A 6,154-nucleotide genomic window follows, 5' to 3' on the forward strand; every position below is an offset into this window, starting at 1 on the left:
AACACATTCACTAATTCTTGAAGTTCCCTTTCCAGATGGGGACCTCATGTGGGCACTGACTTCTGTGCACCAAGACTTACCTGGGCATCCTCAAACCCTGCATGCTCATTTTAATCCTGCCTTCTGTGATGGCTCCACCCCAGTATTTGGGTTCTTTCCCTCCCATGTTCACAATCCTGCAGGATCAGAGGAAGGCAGTCCTCAAGGTCCCTTCTGAATTCCAGAAAGTTCCACAAAAAACCCTCCAAAAAGTCAGATTTTCTAAGAGCAAACAGGGGTAATGATATCTCCTGCAGCACAACACGGTAAATAGGGTCTTGAGAATAAGCATTATTAACATGCTCACTGAGCTGCCTCAAATCCTATTTGGAGGGAGTCATGGTATAAATAAATAAACATGCTCCCTGGATCTTTACAGTCTGAGCTTTAGTGAGCCACTTCAATCTCAGAAAGGCATTAAAATCGCTGGTACATAATTGGATTTGTTTTGCTATTAGGTGCAGCTCTCTAACTTTTCCCTTGTATGTCACATTCCCAAACAGGAGAGTCTCATCCTGATGGAAATGCTATCAATGATGTGACTCCTGGGATCACCTGAAGGGTAGAGAAGGAGAATCAGGGGATGCAAACTCTTTTGTTCCCTCTTATTCTCACTGCATACCTGTTTTTTCAGCAGAAGCTGGGTAAATGGACAGTGCTCATCACTATTGTGTAGGCACAGGGTCTCTCTTCATTATGAAGTTGTTGATTCTTTATGGTATCCATGGTCTTGGATTAGAAGCCTTTGGCTTGTTAAAAGACTTAATTTGAAATGGAAATCTCATGTTACTTATTTTTTACCTATTGGAAGATTATATTTTAACATGTTTAATCTGAAGAAAATATATATATTTAATCTGGTATGCCGTTCTAAAAATCTGTTGCAAATGGTTATACATGATGGTTTAAATAAATTATAATAAAGTAGTTTTCTTTTCCTAGTAAAAATGGAGAGACAGAGAAGAGTTGGATGTCTTTCCAAATGACTATATGAAGGAAAAATCAGATGTATCTAGGGAAAGTTGATGTTATACTGGAGGGATCCATTTAGAGACAAATTTGGGTTCTGTCAAAACTTTGGGGTGTATACAAATATTGACACAAAGAGCGCAACCAAAATGGATTCAGGGAAGAAAGAATCCAGAGGCCCGAGAGGGAAATTATAGTTTTGAGGTCAGTTCTGAGCAGATTTATAGGGAAAGAGTGATTATAAGTTTGAAAGGAAACCTCTCAAGTTCGAGCTCTGGTTCTCCAAGTGAAGGAGCACAATTTCATTAGTGGAACTATAGTTCAATCTGGGGATAGCCAGGAGAACACAGTCTGACCTGTTTGTTAATAGAATAGCTTATCTCTTTCAGAGGAGCTGAGAGGACAGATATAAGTTAGATTAGGTAAAGAATGTATCACTGCAGCCATGGACACTGATGTACCAGAAACTTTGTCACTGTAACTTCTGAGCCTCTTGCTTCAGGATAAGAAAGGGGCTTTTACAGAGGGAGCATTGAAGAGTATGAGTTGAGGTGGTAAGATGAAGTTAGCATGCATGGCATGAATTGTTTAAAAATGGGGGCATGTAAAAGAGACCTAAGGAAAGTCCAGAAAAGATTGTTTTACAAGGAAGGCAGATGCATGCCAGAGGCAAGGATATTATACGATAAGCAGGTATGACCTAGATGCACTCAAAATCTATAATCTCAGATAAGAAAGGTGGTTCTGGAATCAAGACCAAGAGGTCACAGATGGGCCTAGGAGACCAAGATTCTTATGATAAATATGAACAAAATAGCAAAAATGTGGAGACATGTGTCTTTTAGTGGAATACTGATAGGCATACTTTAACACAACTTGCAGAGTGTTTAGGGAAAAGCAAAGACTAAATGCACAGTTGCTGAAGAATAAAGCATACCTTGAATACCCTGCTTGGACATTGCTGGAATCAGAATCTCTTGTCTCCTTTATATTCATTTAGAGCACCTATTCATTAGGCAGTACCTTTTCTCTTGGTTTCTGCCTGGCTGTGGGAGGGATCCAGTTACAATCTTAGATCTGATTTACTCCTCCCTTCCAATTAATGTAGTATTACCAAACCAAAATTTCTACCACTAACCACTTAAGAGGAGATTACCTTTGTAGCCAAGGAAAGAAATTGTACCAATAGGACTATTGTCTTCACATGGGTTGAGCGGACTGCTGTCCGTGTCTGAACCATCCTTCACCTCTCACTGCTGCAGGCCTCAGGCCACAGGGATGCTTGAAGACAGGAAAATAAGGGCCTGGCCTGCTGGGGAAGAGAATTCCAGAATATTTGTCCCTGGGCTGGTCCCTCTAACAGTATTGTTTTTATAGTGTTCATAGTTTCTTAGGACTAAAAGACTGATACCCAAATAGCTTCTGGCTTACTTACTCTTTGGTAAGTCTGAGAATGTAAAACAAAGTTTTCTCTAATCACTAGAAGGCAAGGGGGCTGGTTGGTGAAGTCAACTATTAAATAAACCCTGGGATTGATGGTAGTTCCTGCCATCTTCAATGGCATGCTATTGCTGAAATTGAGAAGGCATAAACCAGCCCAACCCAAGGAAGATGTAGGGCAGTAATCTTTGTTCTTGATCTTTGCTTCTGTCCTTTATTTATTATCACTTAGGGCTGTGCCTCCATAATAGAAGAAAAAGAACAGGGTGAGCATGGTATCCTGTGGATTATAAGAGGTTACAGGTATCTTAGTGAGTGGATTTAGTAAGATCAAAAGTTGTAGAGCATGGGAGTGAGTGGTGAAATGGCAGTAACAGGCCTAGAACTTCCTTTAAAAAGAATGAATGGAATGGAAACAGAGGGAAGGTGTGACAAAGTCTTCTCCCACCTTTTTTTTGTTGTTGTTGTTGTTAATGTGGGATCCTTTGTGTGTTTAAGGACAGAGTAGTCAGTACATAGGGTATGTATGAAGGTGTTAATGTGAAAGGGGAAAAGTAAGTCCTGACTTCTAGTCATTAGCACTGTGATAACAAGAAAGGTACTACTCTTACATAATTTTAGTTTTAATTTTTATAATAAAATTGGTGGTTAGTTTAGGTCAGGGGTTCATCACAGTGGTAAACATCAGAATTCCCAAGGGGCTTTTTCATAATACTCTAAAAATTGAGGTTGGAACATGTATATGATTACAAAGCTTCCTGGATGATTTGGATATACAGTTTCTGTGGCTTAGAAGTCAAGGCACGGCTTAGCAGAGTCACTTCTAAGACTGAAGTCAAGGGGCCAATTGGTGAGATCTCATCTAAGGTTTGATTGGGGAAGGGTTTGCTTCCAAGCTCACATGATATTGGCAGTATTCATTTGTGTGTGTGTGTGTGTGTGTGTGTGTGTGTGTGTGTATTATTGGCTTGAGAACCTCAATTTCTTGATGACTGTTGATTAGGAGCTGCCCTCAGTTTCTTGCCATGTAGTTCTATCCCAATGATTTCTTCCTCAAAACCATCAATGAAGGGGGAGTCTCCTCACAAGATGGGCATTGCAGTGTTATGTAATATATTTATATGCTTGTAAACAAACATATCCCGACACCTTTGCTGTATTCACTTGGTTAGACATAAGTCACAGCTTCCACTTATATCATGGTGTAAATACCAGATGGTAGGAATCATAGGTGCCACCTTAGTCTAGTCTTTCCACTACACCTGTTATCTAAAATCTTGTTGGGGCACCTGGGTGGCTCAGTCGACTGAGCATCTGACTTCAGCTCAGGTCATGATCTTGCGATTCGTGATTTCAAGCCCTACATTGGGCTAGCTGCTGTCAGCCTGTCAACACAAAGCCTGCTTCAGATCCTCTGTCTCCCTCTCTCTGCCCCTGCCCAGTTGTGCACTCTCCCACCAAATAAATAAATATTAAAAAAATATATAAAATCTTTTCAATGCCTCCATTTTTAATTACTATAAATGACTGAGGGTTTTTCACTTTTTCATTCAACAAATACTTCATATGTCAGGCACGGTCCTTAGATACAGCTCTTGCCTTCAATCACAGATACATGAATAATTATAACATAGTGAGAAGAAACTGTAAGAAACATGGGGAGAGCCTAGGTATGCCTGATGTTGACAGGGGTAGGTTTTTATCATCAAATTTGGGCATGACTCTAGGCGAGATTATTAAACGGATAGTTTGGTGCACCGTGAGTAGAAAAGCAGCATTTGTAAAAGCTGTCAATTGTCAGTGGGCCGAAGTTGAATCCTCATTTGCTTTTTTTACAGTAAGAGTTATAAGGATAGTATGGTAAGCTTAGAATGTTTGGACCAGAATGTTTGGAAAGCTCTTGCTATGCCTGTTTGGAAATCATTTGGAAATATGGACTAGAACCTAATACAACTAAATAAATTAATTGCTATTGAAAGAAACGTACTCAAAGGATACAATCAGGGCTGCTCAACCAATGAACCCATGTCATTGTCTGGAGGACAATTCCTGCTGTCAGTGCCAGAGCTCCGTCCGAGTCTTTCTTCTCTTGAGCACTTTTATTAGTGACGTGAATGAATATAGAGAAGGTACAGAAGCAGAGAGGACTAGAAATGATGACAGAAGCAAAATCCAAAATGGTAATGCAAGAACAGTAGATCAACTCTAATTTGATAGATATTTCTAGTAACAAATGCAATGTCCTTTTCTAAGAGCCAAAAGTTGGCACCAAGTATAAATTTGTGGAAAGCGAGTTGTCCATTTAGGAATTTTAGGTTACCTAGGTTAAACGTGAGCTATTTGTGTGATATAGATGCCGCAAAGAGCAGTACAAATAAAATATTAAAATACAGTCATTTAAGTATAGCATCTAAATTGAGTGAAAACTAGTTTTGATCTCCCAGGTTCTGAGATTTCATTTGAAGGATTTCATCTGTTCTGAGGATGCCTTTTAAGAGCAGATACAGACAAACCATAATGTGTTCAGATAGCAAGAACAGAGCTGGTGAGATGGATTGCAAATGTTGTAATATAGGAAAAGCTTAAAGAGATGAAGGTGTTGAGCCTGGAAAAGGGTGTGTCGGAAGTGAATCTAGTTGAAAAATTTGAAAGGCCATCTTGGGTGAAGTGAATTGGACTTATTTTTAATAGCTTCAATGGAAAGACATCAGACCAATTTCTGAAAGTCGCCATGAGACTGATTTTGGAGGAATTTCTTGGATCCTGAAATATCTAAAGTTGCATAAGGTTGCTTTGGAAAATGTGTTCATTGTCATTGAGGGGGTTCAATAATATGCTGGACAGCTTGATAGGGTGTTATTGATTTGATTTAAGAATTAGATATATAATTAGGCACATGAGCTCCCATCACAAACCATAATTACAGTTCCATGTCACTATCTGTAGAGTTTTAAAACAGGTATACACATCTGTGTTCCACTCCAGCCACATTGTATAGTCAGAATTATTCTATATCTTATTTCTATAGAATTATTTCTATATGTTGAAGAAATTCCATACGTAAATTTGCAGATCAGTCAGAGTTGGCTGGAGAAGGATACAAAGGAGCATTAAAAAAGTGTTTCACACCTTTCTTTACTCTTGCCATAATTCTGAAATACAAATACCATTGACTATTTCATCCCTTTTGCCCCCCTTACTTTGGTGGTAAACATTGTCTAATCACGTGTTGATTCCAGTTCTCCCCTACAGAAGACAATAATGATACAGGCATTTAAACAAAGAGGCTTGGATTGAGAAGAAAAATATCAACTACTGAAATTGTCTAAGAGGAAGGAAAAAGGAATTCAGAAGCTTATGGATGAAGAAGGTATCTTGAGGACAGACCACTTTTCCCTATAAAGTGTTTCTCCAGAAAACACCTATTAGAACAACATGCTTAAGTAAAATAAAGTTGTGCTGATTTTCTGGGTTCTTCAATTAATCAACTAATACTACTGTTTGTTTTTAACTGGCTTCCCTGTGCCACTGGGACACAGAAATGATAATGTGCTTTATTTTCTCTAACTTATATCTTCTTTCTTCTTTCCTCTTCTGTAAAGATGACTTATAATCAATGAAAGTATTGATATGTGAAAGACTAGAGGAAAACAAAATTGTTAAAATAACCCATAAAGAATCAAAGCACTTTCAGAAATTTGAAAAA

General features: G+C 38.7%; 1 long non-coding RNA gene across 2 annotated transcripts in view; it reads left to right on the top strand.

The window, feature by feature from the left end:
* The window catches only part of LOC109278327 (uncharacterized), a 52,102-nt gene extending 46,191 nt beyond the window's left edge, over window positions 1-5,911 (top strand). For both annotated transcript variants that reach the window (XR_002085610.2, XR_008421759.1), the window contains one exon: window positions 5,688-5,911. This is a non-coding gene — a long non-coding RNA (uncharacterized LOC109278327). The remainder of the gene's footprint in view (window positions 1-5,687) is intronic.
* The last annotated feature ends 243 nt before the right edge of the window (window positions 5,912-6,154 follow it).

This window comes from Panthera pardus, unplaced genomic scaffold (assembly GCF_024362965.1).
Source record: "Panthera pardus isolate Hobbes unplaced genomic scaffold, ASM2436296v1 HiC_scaffold_13, whole genome shotgun sequence".
Lineage (NCBI taxonomy): Eukaryota > Metazoa > Chordata > Mammalia > Carnivora > Felidae > Panthera > Panthera pardus.